General features: G+C 42.1%; 1 pseudogene; it reads left to right on the forward strand.

Moving 5' to 3' along the window:
* Window positions 1–12611: 12611 nt before the first annotated feature.
* Window positions 12612–13126, forward strand: LOC143641065 (ankyrin repeat domain-containing protein 50 pseudogene; annotated as a pseudogene).
* Window positions 13127–14237: the final 1111 nt, after the last annotated feature.

Consider the following 14237-nt stretch of genomic DNA (forward strand, 5'->3'; position numbering starts at 1 on the left):
CTAGTACCACAACAACAACAACAAACTATATTTTGTACACAAATGTGCTAAAATTGAGATGTCAATCTGTGCAGTCTACAAATTTGCTTAAGATCATCAAAGCAACAAACTTAAAATATATGTTGAGCTTCCTCTTGTAAAAATATATGTTGACGTGTGTAGCTCTAAGTGGATTTTAAAAAGACAATTTCTAGGGAAAGATTTAAGCTGAACATTTGAAGAAACCAGAATTGAGAATACATTAAGCAGAGTTTGCTTGAACGTAGTAGATGCCGTCCTACAAACAGAGAAAATTTTTGATTTAAGATTCTATAGAGAAGCAGTAATTGAAGGTGTCAGTAACTTCAATTTTATGCAGTTGTGAAGATAATTTTAGGAAATCTTATAAAGAATAATAAGGAAAGCCATATGAAAATAAAAGGCATTTTTCAGAAAATGCCAGTACCTACTTTTGGAGAAAATGATGGCTAAGAAACTGATTAAACAATGTGAATAGTAGCAGGACTAAGAACTCTGCTCATGCTATTTTTAGCATACAGGTAATTAACAAAAAGAAGTATTATAAAATTGTTATTATTAAAACTTTTCTATTGAGGAAAGCAAAAAGCAATAAAAAATGAAATAAACTTTATTTGTATATGAAATAAATTTTATTTATTTTTTAAAAAAATATTTATTTTTTAGGTGTAGATGGACACAACACAATGCCTTTATTTTTATGTGGTGCTGAGGATGGGACCCAGGGCTTCACACATTCGAGGTGAGTGCTCTACTATTGAGCCACAACCCCAGCCCTGAAATAAAATGTATTAAAAGTAAAAAAAATAAAATTCTAGATGGGCTGAAGATTATTAACTGCTTAGATGTAGCTGATGTTACTATAAATTGTATTCCATGCAGGGTGATAGTTATCATTAGAAAGGGGCACCAAACCAAGTTTCTGGAATTTCCCTGTTAGGTAGAAACTATTTTAATTATCACACTAGCAAGTGGCTTAATGGAAATGAAATGTGATATACATTTTTCTCATTTAAAATTTTCAGTAAACATAAAATGACAACTGTGAAACTAGAGTCAATCAGTGTTGCATGGTAAACTAAGTCATGATCAAAACTGCTCCATTTACCTATGAGATGCCAAAATGCATCCTGCTATCAGATATAACTAATTAGAACAAATAATATATTTTTAAAAACTGCTTAAGCAAGCAAAACTACATTGAAATTTCACTTTACTCCAGTTAGAACATCAGCCATTAAGAATAAAAACAATAATAAATGGTGGACAAGATGTGGAGAAAAATGAACACTTTTATACTGTTGATGGGCTTGTAAATTAGTACAACCAATATGGAAAATTAGTATGAAGGTTCCTCAAAAGACTTGGCATGGAACCACCATATGACCCAGCTAAACCACTGCATAGTATTTATCCTTAAGAATTAGTCATACTACAGCTACAGATAAATACCCATTTATAACTGCTAAATTCACAATTGCCAAACTATGGAACCAGCCAAGGCGTCCATCAGTGAATGAATGGATAAAGAAAATGTGGTATGTATACACAAAGGAGTTTTATTAAGCCAGGAAGAAAAATGAAATTGTGGTATGCATAAGAAAATGAATAGAACTTGAGAACTTAGGTTAAGTGAAATAAGCCAAACTCAGAAGGTCAAAGGTGGTATGTTTTCTCAGATATGTGAAAGCTAGAGAGGAAAAAGAAAAATAAAGGTGTGTTGGGGGGAATCTCATGTAAATCTATAAATCGAGATAAGATATCAGTTGAGGAGAGGGATCAGGGGGAGGGAGCAAGCGATAAAAAAGACAAATACTGGTTAATGCTACAGGCCAAATTGTTACATTGTGTTCATGTATGAATATGTTACAACAAATCCCCCATTATGTACAACTATAATGTGCCAGTAAAACTATTAAAACAAATAAGCTGTTTAAATCATAATTCATAGTTTCATAAAATCAACTTTCATCTAATTATGGAAAAACTGAACTTTACTGTCATTTTGGTTGTGTTCTGGAAAAAGATCCACCAAATTAAGGGTACATAAGTCAAAGCTAAACATTAAGCCTTATGTCATGAATAAGCAATATGGGAGAGTAAGCACAAGCAGGTCTATTTGGTTGAGTTTCTACTTACGTATTGTACTTTGAAATTCCTAAAACCAGGGAGATTGGCTTGGCATTTTGGGAAACATACCAGAAAAGAGGAGAACTTTGCATTTTAGCCAAAACAACCAAAATAATAAATGCACTAGGTTTCCCACTCCGTCGGTTGACACACACCTATTTTCCCAGGAGAAACCCGGGATCTAGACCTCGGGAGGGCGCAGGGCGAGCCAACAGCGGGCGCCCTGCACACAGCAAGGTGGCCGGCGGCGCTACAGCGGAGCGTCCTGAATGGGCGGGCGGCGGCGGCCCTGCAACGTCCCCCACTCTGCCCATCCCTCATGGAGTTCTGGTCTGGGAAAGCATCCCCGCAATTCAGTGGACAGAATGGCGACCAGGCCTGCGCGGGGCTGCCAACCCAGTGGCCTCGGAGGCGCCCAGCGAGGGAGGGAGGCGGCCCGCAGGACAAAGGCAGGCTCATGGCCGAGGGAGGCTGCGACTACCAAGCGCTCAGGTGGCGAGAACGCACCACCGCCCTGTCCTCCGGTCCCCGCCCCCGTAGAAAGGCGGAGACCTGACGCCCGCCCCGAAAGGCGCCCCCAAAGAGAGGCAGCGGGTCCCAAGCTATTACGGATGCCCGGGCACTGGCCGCCAGGGAAGCGGGGAAAGGCCTTAGGGGCGGGGCCTGAGCAGCCCAAGGGAACTGCCAGGGCAAGGGAAGCTAGCAGGGCCACGGGGGCGGGGCGCTCGCCAGCGAGTGAAGAAGGGCCGACGCCGGGGGCGTGGCCTGGTCGGGCGGGTGAGGCAGGTTAGACGGCGAAGGCGGGGCCTGTGCAGCCCAACCAGACCTGCCCGGTAGAGCGAAGCTAGGAGGGTCACGGGCGCAGGGCGCCCGCCAGCGAGTGAAGAAGGGCCAAAGCCAGGGGCATGGCCTGGTCGGGCGGGTGGAGGCGGTCGGGCGGGAGAGGCAGGTTGGACGGCTAAGGCGGGGCCTCGAGGGCGGGCGGGGCCTGGGGCGGAGCTTCAGCGGCGGGGCGGAGCCAGCAGGTCCAGGCTGCCCCAGACAGTCAATGCCCTGATGGCGGCGGTGGCGGCCGCTGGCCTGTAGGGGTGGGGAGCTGCAAGGCCCGGGCTGCTGGGGCAGCTGGAGCTGGCCGTCGCCGGGAGCCAAGAGGCGGATCTGCAGCTGGGAGCGCACCCCAGGCCAGCAGAGGAGGTGGCTGCAGCTGGATACGGAAGCGCTGCAATCGGCAGAATCTCCCGCAGCCAGTGCCTGAGGCGGCGGCGGCGGCAGGGCCCAGGTACCAAGGGGCCGCGGTGGCATGGCCGCTGTGCCCAGGGGCGGCGGCGGGGGGATCGAGGCTTTCCCTCGGTCGGCAGCGCGCGGCTGCAACGGGGCTGGCGGAGACCCGCTTCCCCTCGACGCCATCCCCGCTCAGGTGCGCCCCGCTCCGCGGGCCTGGAGGGTTGGGGGCGCCGTGCTGGACATTGGCCGCGGCCCTCACAGGGGCTCCGAGGACCCCGCACTCTCCCGCGGACACATCCTAGGGGCGGGGCGGGGCAGGCGGCGGCAGGCGTGCGGGGCGGGGGACCACGGTGCGGGGCGCGGCCTCTGCTGGGCGGCCAGCCTCGGCGACCCGGGTGCCGGACTCGGACCCTTTTGTCTCCAGGCCGAGCTGGACTCGGGCTGCCCTGCCAGCACCTCTGCCCCGCGCCCGTGCTCCAGAGGAGTTCGCGGCTGCGAACCGACCCCATCCTGCGTGTCGCCCTTGGTGCAGCGGGGGAAGGAGTCACACTGTAGTGTGTTTGATTTATCATTTGTGGAAGGGATCCTCGCCTTCCCTTTTCTGTTAACCAGTTCCCATCCAGCCGCAACCCTGGGGTTCTTCTCCTAGATTTTGCAAACTACCAACAAAGAAGTGTGGCGAGTTCAGTAGACAGCCTCTGACTGCTGTGCCCGGCGGGCTGAGAGCGCTTCCTTGGAGCGCTGTTCCACCTCAGAGCCTTTGGGCCAAAATGAAGAGTGTCACTCCATGTTTATCAGGTCTCTTTTTCTCCCTTTCTAGGGTGAAAAGGTTTCAAAAATCGATATTAAATTATTAATATCTGGCTGCTTGGGAATTACAACCATAGAAGAAAATAATGCAAAAGGGAAATGGAACGAATATCTTTGAGGGTTAAGTGTCCTAACTTCTTGAAAGTGCCAGAGATGAGGTGTATAGATTTTTGAGATTAATGGGTGAACTGTAGATAATCTTTTAATATATGGTATTTTGGACTAAGATATTTTTATTTATTTCGTTTTAGTTACTTATGGAAATTGTGGATTACCTGGACATCTTAAGACCCAGGAACCCATTTAGTAAGAATCTGCTGTCTTGAGAAATGCATTTTATGAATGCTTTGAATTAAGAAAGTGTAAACAGTGGTTTGTCATTTCTGCCACATAAGGGATAATCTGAATCAGTTCCCTTGCAGTTGCCCAGATGCCTAAACCTGGCAAGAACTAGTACTTGGAGTGGTCATCCTTCAACAAGAAACATAGAGCTACCTATGTACTATATAAATGCTATCTCTTTGATGGCATTTAAGATAATGGACAACTTTTCTACATCTAATTTTCATACACACAATTAACACTGGAGTTTGAAGAAGCATTTGTTATATATTGAAAGACTGAATTTTCTCTTTTTGAGTTTTCCTGATTTATTATTTCATGTGTATGCTTCAAATCTCCACAGTCACATAAACTCCAGACATAAGGATGGAGCTATATGACCCATCAAGATATACAAAAACTATTGGCAAGCTTTGGAACCAGTTGTTTTTGCATCTGTTCAACAATGAGTATATTCTCTGCTAATCAAGAATATGGAAGCAAATACAGTCATGCACATTTGCTGGGAGCCATCAGCCAAGTAGGTATGACAAATTCCTTGCCAGCTTATTCCCATGCTGTCTAGTGGAAGGACTTCTGAAAGGTGACCTTGCTCAAGGACCAGGGCAGGATCTGTGTTTAGGGTGTTCCCCCTTTAGAATAGGGCAGTTTAGCATAATAGGAGAGTAGGGTGTTTCCCCTTTAGAATAGGGCTGTTTAGTAATAGGAGATTAGGGTGTTCCTCTTTTGGAATAGGGCGTATCCTGCTGCTGAGTTCCTCTTGAGTGCTTAGGGTCAGACAGTATATTTTGGGAGACAGAAGCCCATGCGGAGTGGATTTGGGAGAGAGTGGATTAGGGCAGAGTGTGGATTTGGAAAGAGAACATGGATTCCCCCAGAACGTGTTTGTAGACGGCCGGTGTGAGTTCGGGAATAAAGAATTGCTGTTTGAATCTACAAGCTGTGTGGAGACTCGTGATTTGTGCCCAGCCGAGAGACTGCGGCATCTGGTGGCCCGTACATGGAACGTCTGAAACTTGGAGGTAAGTGAAATTGCTCGCCCCTGAGGGAAGGCGAGAGAATGGGTGACCATTTCAGAAAACAATGTGTTCTTCTTTTGATTTATTTTGTTTTTCTTTCAAGCTGCCTATCCCTAGAAATTTCTCAGGCAAACTGGAAAAAATGGTTGACTAAAGGTTTGAAGTTTGTCGGCCCTGAGGAAGAGAAAATTGATACAACGATTTTTTATTCTGTTTTTGCTTCATTCAGTTTCGGTTTTGTTTTGTGTTATCTTATTGGGTTGCGTTATCTTTATAGTAGATTAAAACAAACTGAAAAGATGTTAAGTAAATTGTTAGAGGTTCAGAACATGGTGAAAGACATTTTAGATCAAGCAAAAGAGAAGGTCTCTCCAGCTAGTCAGACAGAGGAAGAAAATTTAAAGGAAAAGGGGTTGTTAGGAAAAAGGCCACAACAGGAGGCTGTTACTAACTCCGTTTTATCACAAGAGGGTTTAATTCAACCAACAGCCCCACCGATAGAGACAGCTGAGTGGCCCTCAAACCCCGTAGTTGATAAATGGAATCCTGAGACAGGACCTCAAAGATTAGCATGCCCTGTACTTGAACAGGTAGGAGGGCAGCGAATTCACTGTGCTTTAGATTTTAAAACAGTGAAGCAGTTAAAAGAGGCTGTAACAACCTATGGTCCCCAAGCTCCCTTCACGGTGAGCATGGTCGAGTCCATTACTAACTTGGACATGACACCAGCAGATTGGGCTAGCATGTGTAAATCTGTGCTAAATGGAGGACAATATTTGTTATGGAAGGTTGCCAATGAGGAATTTTGTGCAGAGACAGGTAGGAGAAATGCAGCAGCCGGTTACCCTCAAAGAAATTTAGAAATGTTGCTAGGAAAAGGACCTTATGAGGGTCAGCGGCAACAAATTGAATATGATCCTGCTATATATGCACAAATTGCTGCAGACGCAGTTAGGGCATGGAAGACTTTACAAGGACATGGAGATTTACAAGGTCAGCTATCTAAGGTAATACAGAGAGCTAATGAACCTTACGCTGACTTTGTAGATAGGCTAATTCAAACGGCTGCCAAAATTTTTGGGGATACGGAACAAGCAATGCCATTAATAAAACAACTGGCTTATGACCAAGCTAATCGTTGCTGCAGAGAGGTTATTAGACCATGGAGACATGAAGATTTAAACACATATATTAAATTATGTAGAGATATTAATGAACAAGGGCAAGTCTTGGCAGCTGCAGTACAACAGGCTTTAGATGCCAGTCCAAAAACATGCTATGATTGTGAACAAACAGGACATTTTAAAAGGAGTTGCCCCATAGGAGGAGGATTTAACAAAACTAGGTATCAAAGAAATAGAATACCGGGTATTTGCCCACGATGCCGTAGAGGGAGACATTGGGCTAATGAATGCCGTTCTCAAACTACCATGGAGGGTACTCCCTTATCAAAAAACGGACAAGGACCAGGTATTTACCCATGATACCGTGGAGAAAGGCATCAGGCTCCCTTGCCAAAAAACGGACAGCCGGGCCCAATGCTCCGGGGCCCACAACCACAAATATACGGGGCAGTGGAGGAACCCAGCAACACCATCAGAGTAGTGCCCAGGACATATTGTCCATTAAATCCCTCATCAGACAAACCCGAGGGAGCGCAGGGTTGGACATCTGCGCCTCTGCCAGAGCAGTACTAACTCCAGAGATGGGAGTTCAAATCATTCCCACAGGAGTAAAAGGACCTCTTCCCCAAGGGACAGTAGGCTTATTATTGGGACGTAGTTCATCTACATTAAAAGGACTTATGATAAGTCCCGGGGTAATTGATCCCGATTATGTAGGTGAAATAAAAATTATAGCTAGTTCTCCAAGAGGTATATCAGTAATTTCACCTGGAGACAGAATAGCACAGTTGTTAATAATACCCAGCCTACATAATAAATTTCCTAGTCATAGTGTAAAAAGAGGTTCCAGGGGATTAGGCTCCACAGGTGTAGATTGGGCTATGTTGTCTTTAAATTTAGATTCTCGCCCAATGTTAAAACTAAATATTCAAGGACACGACTTTAATGGGCTACTGGACACAGGTGCAGACCTTAGCATCATATCTAGTAAGGAATGGCCAAAACATTGGCCATTACAACAAGCCACTCAAACGCTTCGAGGCCTAGGAGTGGCTACTAATCCCCATAGAAGTGCAATGATATTAGATTGGAAGGATCCTGAAGGTTGTGAGGGAACTATACAGCCCTATGTATTGGATCATCTTCCTATAAATTTATGGGGACGAGATGTCCTAGATCAATTAGGTTTGACATTAACAAATAACACCAATCCTAATGCGCCCACTACTAGGGCTAGACAAGGTTTTAGGAAAGAAAAAAGATTAGGAAAACAAGGACAAGGTATAGCAGCACCAATTCAAATAGATCAAGGAACAGACAGACATGGGTTGGATTTTCAGAAAGGGCCACTGAGACAATCAAAATTACTTGGAAATCAGAAAGACCAGTGTGGGTTCCTCAGTGGCCCCTGACTAAAGAAAAGATGCAAGTAGCCCATGATCTGGTCAAACAACAATTAGCGGAAGGACATATACAACCTTCCATATCTCCCCATAATACTCCCATTTTTGTCATTAAAAAGAAATCTGGTAAATGGAGATTATTGCAAGATTTAAGAGCCATTAATAATGAGATGGTTATTATGGGACCTGCTCAATCAGGGATTCCTCAATTGTCTGCTTTGCCAAAAACCTGGCATGTTTTAGCCATAGATATTAAAGATTGTTTTTTTTCAATTCCAATTCATCCCGAGGATAGTCCACGTTTTGCATTTACTATCCCTGCATTAAATCATGAAGGTCCTGATCAGAGATATGAATGGAAAGTACTCCCTCAAGGGATGGCTAACAGTCCAACTATGTGTCAAATATATGTTAATAAAGCAATCCAGCCACTTAGAAATCAAAATCCTGAACTACAAATATTTCACTATATGGATGATGTATTATTGGCACATAAAGATAAAAACATATTGCTGGAATGTTATGCCACACTTACAAACTTATTAAAAAATTATAATCTAGAGATAGCAATAGATAAAGTACAATTAAATTTTCCAATTAATTATTTAGGAGTTCTATTATCCTCAACAATGGTCCGTCCACCAAAAATTCAAATACGAGTAGATCAACTCAAGTCACTTAACGACTTTCAAAAGTTATTGGGAGACATAAATTGGATAAGGCCTTATCTAGGCATACCAACAGGAGAGTTGGGACCTTTATTTGATATTCTAAAAGGTCCATCAGATCCAAACTCACCTCGCATATTAACTCCTAAAGCAAGAAAGGCATTAAAAATTATTGAAACATATATGGAAAATATACATTTGGATAGAATTGATATAAGTTTGCCTTTATTATTTATTGTACTACCAACAAAAAATATTCCTACAGGAGTATTTTGGCAAGAAGGTCCATTATTGTGGATACATTTATCTTATTCTCCTAACACTATTCTTACTAGGTATCCTGAGGCTGTAGGACAATTAATACTCAAAGGAATAAAAGCAGCGAAGGGAGTGTTTGGAATTTCTCCCAATAAAATTATTACTCCATATACTATGGATCAAATTGATGAGTTAGCTAATGAGTTAAATACTTGGGCAATAATCATGTGTAAATCTAATGTTTCATTTGATAATCACTTACCATCTAATCCTTTGTTGTCTTTTTGGTCTAAGCATCCTGTAGTTTTTCCAAAAATGACAAGAAAAACCCCTATCATGAATGCTCCAAATATATTCACTGATGGGTCAAATAATGGTACAGCAGCAGTAGTTACCCCTGATCAAACTTTTACATTTTTAGTACCCAAACAATCAGCTCAAAAGGTAGAGCTTAATGCAGTATTACAAGCCTTTTTAATGTTTAAAGATTCTGTATTTAATTTATTTTCTGATAGTCAGTATGTAGTTAATGCTATAGTATCTCTTGAAGATGCTGGTAGGATTTCCCCTTCTTCTACTGTTTTCTCTTTGTTTTCCACTATACAAAGTCTAATCTGGGACAGAAAAGATCCATTCTTTATAGGACATATTAGAGCACATACAGGATTGCCTGGAGCCCTTAGTTTGGACAATGATTTAGCAGATAAAACTACACATGACATACATATTTTCTCTACACTAGAAGAAGCTATGAATTTTCATAAAAAATTCCATGTTAATGCTAATACTTTACAAAAGCATTTTAAAATAACTAAGGAACAAGCCAGACATATAATAAAACAATGTCAAAATTGTGTGACCTTTTTACCACAAGTTAATCTTGGAGTCAATCCTAGAGGACTGATACCTAACCATATTTGGCAGATGGACGTCACACACTTGCCAGAATTTGGAAAATTAAAATATTTACATGTTACAGTTGATACTTCTTCCGGATTTTTGATGGGCTCCCTTCATGCCGGAGAAAAAACTAAAGATGTTATAGCTCATTGCTTACAAAATTTTGCCACTGTGGGCGTTCCTAAACAGTTAAAAACTGATAACGGTCCTGGCTATACCTCTACCTCTTTTAAACAATTTTGCTCATCATTTGGTATTACTCATATAACAGGAATTCCATACAATCCACAGGGACAAGGCATAGTTGAAAGAGCTCATCAAACTATTAAAACGTACTTACTAAAACAAAAAGAGGGAATTGGAAAGGGGTATATATCCCCCAAAGATAAACTTAAAATAACACTTTTTACTCTAAACTTTTTAAATTTGGATTCATCAGGACTTAGTGCTGCGGAAAGGCATATGTATCCAAAAAATGTGCATAAGCCTAAAGTTCTTTGGAAAGATATTCTAACAGGACAATGGAAAGGTCCAGACCCAGTGATTGTCTGGAGTCGGGGCTCTGTTTGTGTGTTTCCACAGGGAGAACAGCAGCCGATTTGGATTCCAGAAAGACTAACTAAAACGATTTCTACAGATCGAAAAGAAGATGATTTGACTCAAATCCATAACAGCTGATATCCAGAACTCCAGCTTGGCCATTCTTACATCTTCAACAGTGATTAACAAGGATGTTTTTTTCAATATCTATTTTATTATTGCATTTTTCCACATCATAAGGTTCTATTTTTATTTTTTGAGCTCATACAAACCTAGGTTAATGTTTTTCTGATCAGTTTTATTTTTTTGACTATAGAGTTTTTAAACATTGCAATGGAGATTTCACCTAGGTAAAGCTACAAGGCCTTTATTATTATCTTATGTGTTGTACGTTTGTTTGCACATTTGTGTTTTGTATTATATGTCTGTGTGTACGTATGTCCATATTTCATATATGAGGAGCGCTCATGAGAAAATGGATCCGAATTATTTATTTTTTATTCACGTGATTTAAATGGCTTAATTTAAATTAAGTAAACAGCTGTTAAGGATTCTTTTTAAAGGTGGTTAACAGATCTGCTTGTTTACTAATTTAAATCAGGTAAACAGCTGTTAAGGATTGTTTTTTAAGTAGGTTAACAGATCTGTTTGTTTACTTTCACCTTTCCTTTTCATTATATTTAATAATTCTTTTCAGGTTAATGTCTTTTTAGCATCATTGCCAGAATTCCTATCTTCATCCCAATGAATATAACTCAACAAGTATGCTCAATCAAGGAGTCAACTTACTTTGGGAGGAAACGGACTTTGGGAGGAGACGGACAGATTGATAGATTCCTCCCCTTTGAACTGCTTACAGAACTTGCCTGGACTATGTAACTACGTTTAGTGCAGCAAATTGTGGTAATGCTGGCATATCTTTGCTGATGGTGTCACCAGTGATCTTTGCTGATGGTGTCACCAATGATGCAATTTTTCCAAAGGAACTGTCAATTGGCTTGGTGTCGTGGCATTTCTGTATCCTCCTCCCTTCTGCTAGTGATGGTCTAAATTTGGGGGCCAATGGCTATATGCTGGACCGGCAGTCAGTGACGGGTATGATCCAATTGCAATGGTATCAACCTAAGACAGGAGGCTGACGCCTAAAGGTCAGTTACCTAAAGGTCAGTTTTCCGATGACGGGTAAGAGCCATATGTTGAATTGGACAACCTACCAGGCGCGGTCCTTAAGCCACATTAACCTCACTCCCCCACTGGCACCAAGGCCAAATTTGGGGGCCAACAGAGGTGAGGCAAAGAACCTCACCCCCCCACTGGTGCATAGACCTATCCACAAGTATGGCTGTATGCTGGACCGGTAGTCAGTGACGGGTATGATCCAGTTGCAATGGTATCAACCTAAGACAGGAGGCTGACGCCTAAAGGTCAGTTACCTAAAGGTCAGTTTTCCGATGACGGGTAAGAGCCATATGTTGAACTGGACAACCTACCAGGCACGGTCCTTAAGCCACATTACTTGTTGTTTAATTAATCAGAAGGGGGGAGATGCTGGGAGCCATCAGCCAAGTAGGTATGACAAATTCCTTGCCAGCTTATTCCCATGCTGTCTAGTGGAAGGACTTCTGAAAGGTGACCTTGCTCAAGGACCAGGGCAGGATCCGTGTTTAGGGTGTTCCCCCTTTAGAATAGGGCAGTTTAGCATAATAGGAGAGTAGGGTGTTTCCCCTTTAGAATAGGGCGGTTTAGTAATAGGAGATTAGGGTGTTCCTCTTTTGGAATAGGGCGTATCCTGCTGCTGAGTTCCTCTTGAGTGCTTAGGGTCAGACAGTATATTTTGGGAGACAGAAGCCCATGCGGAGTGGATTTGGGAGAGAGTGGATTAGGGCAGAGTGTGGATTTGGAAAGAGAACATGGATTCCCCCAGAACGTGTTTGTAGACGGCCGGTGTGAGTTCGGGAATAAAGAATTGCTGTTTGAATCTACAAGCTGTGTGGAGACTCGTGATTTGTGCCCAGCCGAGAGACTGCGGCACACATTGTATTGATAAATTGTGACTGTTGAATTTTTCTGTAACTGGTTACTTTTGTCATTCAAATGCAAGTTATTTCCAAATGGATATAAAGACTATATTGGTGTACCTAGCTCCTAGCCAGTGTTGAAGATAGAAAACCTATTATGACTAATCCTTGGGAAGAAAAGGTCTGCAAAATGCCTAGACGAGTTTACTGCAAGGGAAGCAGTTTTACTGTAGGGAGTGGGTTTTCCACAAGGTTCAGCATTGCCTCCAGGAGAAAAGAAGCTGCTACATTAGTGCTGTCAACACACCGTCCCTTGTGATGAATTCTGGGAATAATGCTGGTGCTGTCTCAGGAAAGGCAGCTGCCTGGGGTGTGTTGTTGGTAGGAGGGCCTGGTAGTGGCAAGACAGCCCTGTGTACTAAACTCTTATGGCCAAGTTCACCTACAAGCTTGCAGAGAGATTTACCTTGCCAGGCTTTGGCCTTTCATTTCTGCAAAGCCCAGGACTCTGATACTTTGTATGTTGGAGGGTTCGTTAGAAGTCTGGTTGCCCAAATATGCCACAGTGGACTACTCCAAGGATATGAGGACAAGCTGCGAGACCCAGCCGTTCAAAGCCTCTTACAGCCTGGGGAATGTGAGAGGAACCCAGCAGAAGCATTCAAAAGGTAACAGCAAAGAATGTCATTGTGTTTGGTTTTCTGTGCAACAATTAGAGACTTTTAGCTAGGTTTTTTTTTTTTTTTGAGGTACTTTTACTAGTGCTGTGCAGTTGGGCTTAATCAGTGGTTTTGAGTACAACTGTTTATTTTAGTATGGGAAGAAACAGAACTTTGTATTGCACAATATATAGATTAAAAATAAGTCTTAACTGTTCTTGTTTAACAACAGAATGTTCCATTTCTAACGGTAACTGTCAGTGGTCAGGGGAGTCTTTTCTTACGATAAAGAAGAACAGTTAGCTGCCTGGAAACCAGGCCTCATTTTCAGGGAGGATGAACTATCTATACTATGAGCTGAAGTAGGAGAACTCTCAATGTAGAAGCCAGTAACTTTTTGCTTATAGCATATTATTTTTTACATGAAAATTTCTCCTTAAAAGGTGTCATAGGCATTGAGAATCTGAAGAAAATTTGCTAATGTGTTTTTGGGATTATTCCCGTATTAACTTATTGAAAAGTTGAATTATAAGTTTATGTGATATTTATAACATAGTGAAAATTTGGGATTATTTTAGTGCTTTTAGTGAGTGGTGCAGAGAACATTCCCCCCTCCCCCCACAGTTTTAGTTAAGCATTTGTTCATGGTGAGTGGACTGATCTAAGCAAGTTGCTTTTTGAAGTGGCTGCAGATTCAAAATTTGCTCAAGAAAACATAATTTCTTGAAAATATAATTTTTGCCTGTCACTTCCTTGGTCATTGTGAAAGTAGCAATTGGTCATTGTGTGCTGGCTCTTGCCTCCCTTCTACTTGAATGACTCATTTTGCCACACACCTTTTTCTTCCCATATTAACTAGGATTTATCAGGTAAAAGTTTGTGCCCCAAGGATTATGGAGCACTGTGCACTGGAGGTTTGTATGAGTGTGTCTCCAGGAGGACTTGGAAGAGTTTTGAGTAGCTCTGAAAAGGATGCTTGTTTTTATGGCCTCCTAAAATCTAGTGTTATGAAATTTATAAAGTTTGAAGGTATATTGATAATCTTTAGTAATTATAGCAAACAGTATGTTAGACATTTTTCTAACAGTTTTATAAATATTAAACTATTTCATTTTCATAATGTT

This window comes from Callospermophilus lateralis, unplaced genomic scaffold, assembly GCF_048772815.1.
Source record: "Callospermophilus lateralis isolate mCalLat2 unplaced genomic scaffold, mCalLat2.hap1 Scaffold_831, whole genome shotgun sequence".
In the NCBI taxonomy this organism is placed as follows: Eukaryota; Metazoa; Chordata; class Mammalia; order Rodentia; family Sciuridae; genus Callospermophilus; species Callospermophilus lateralis.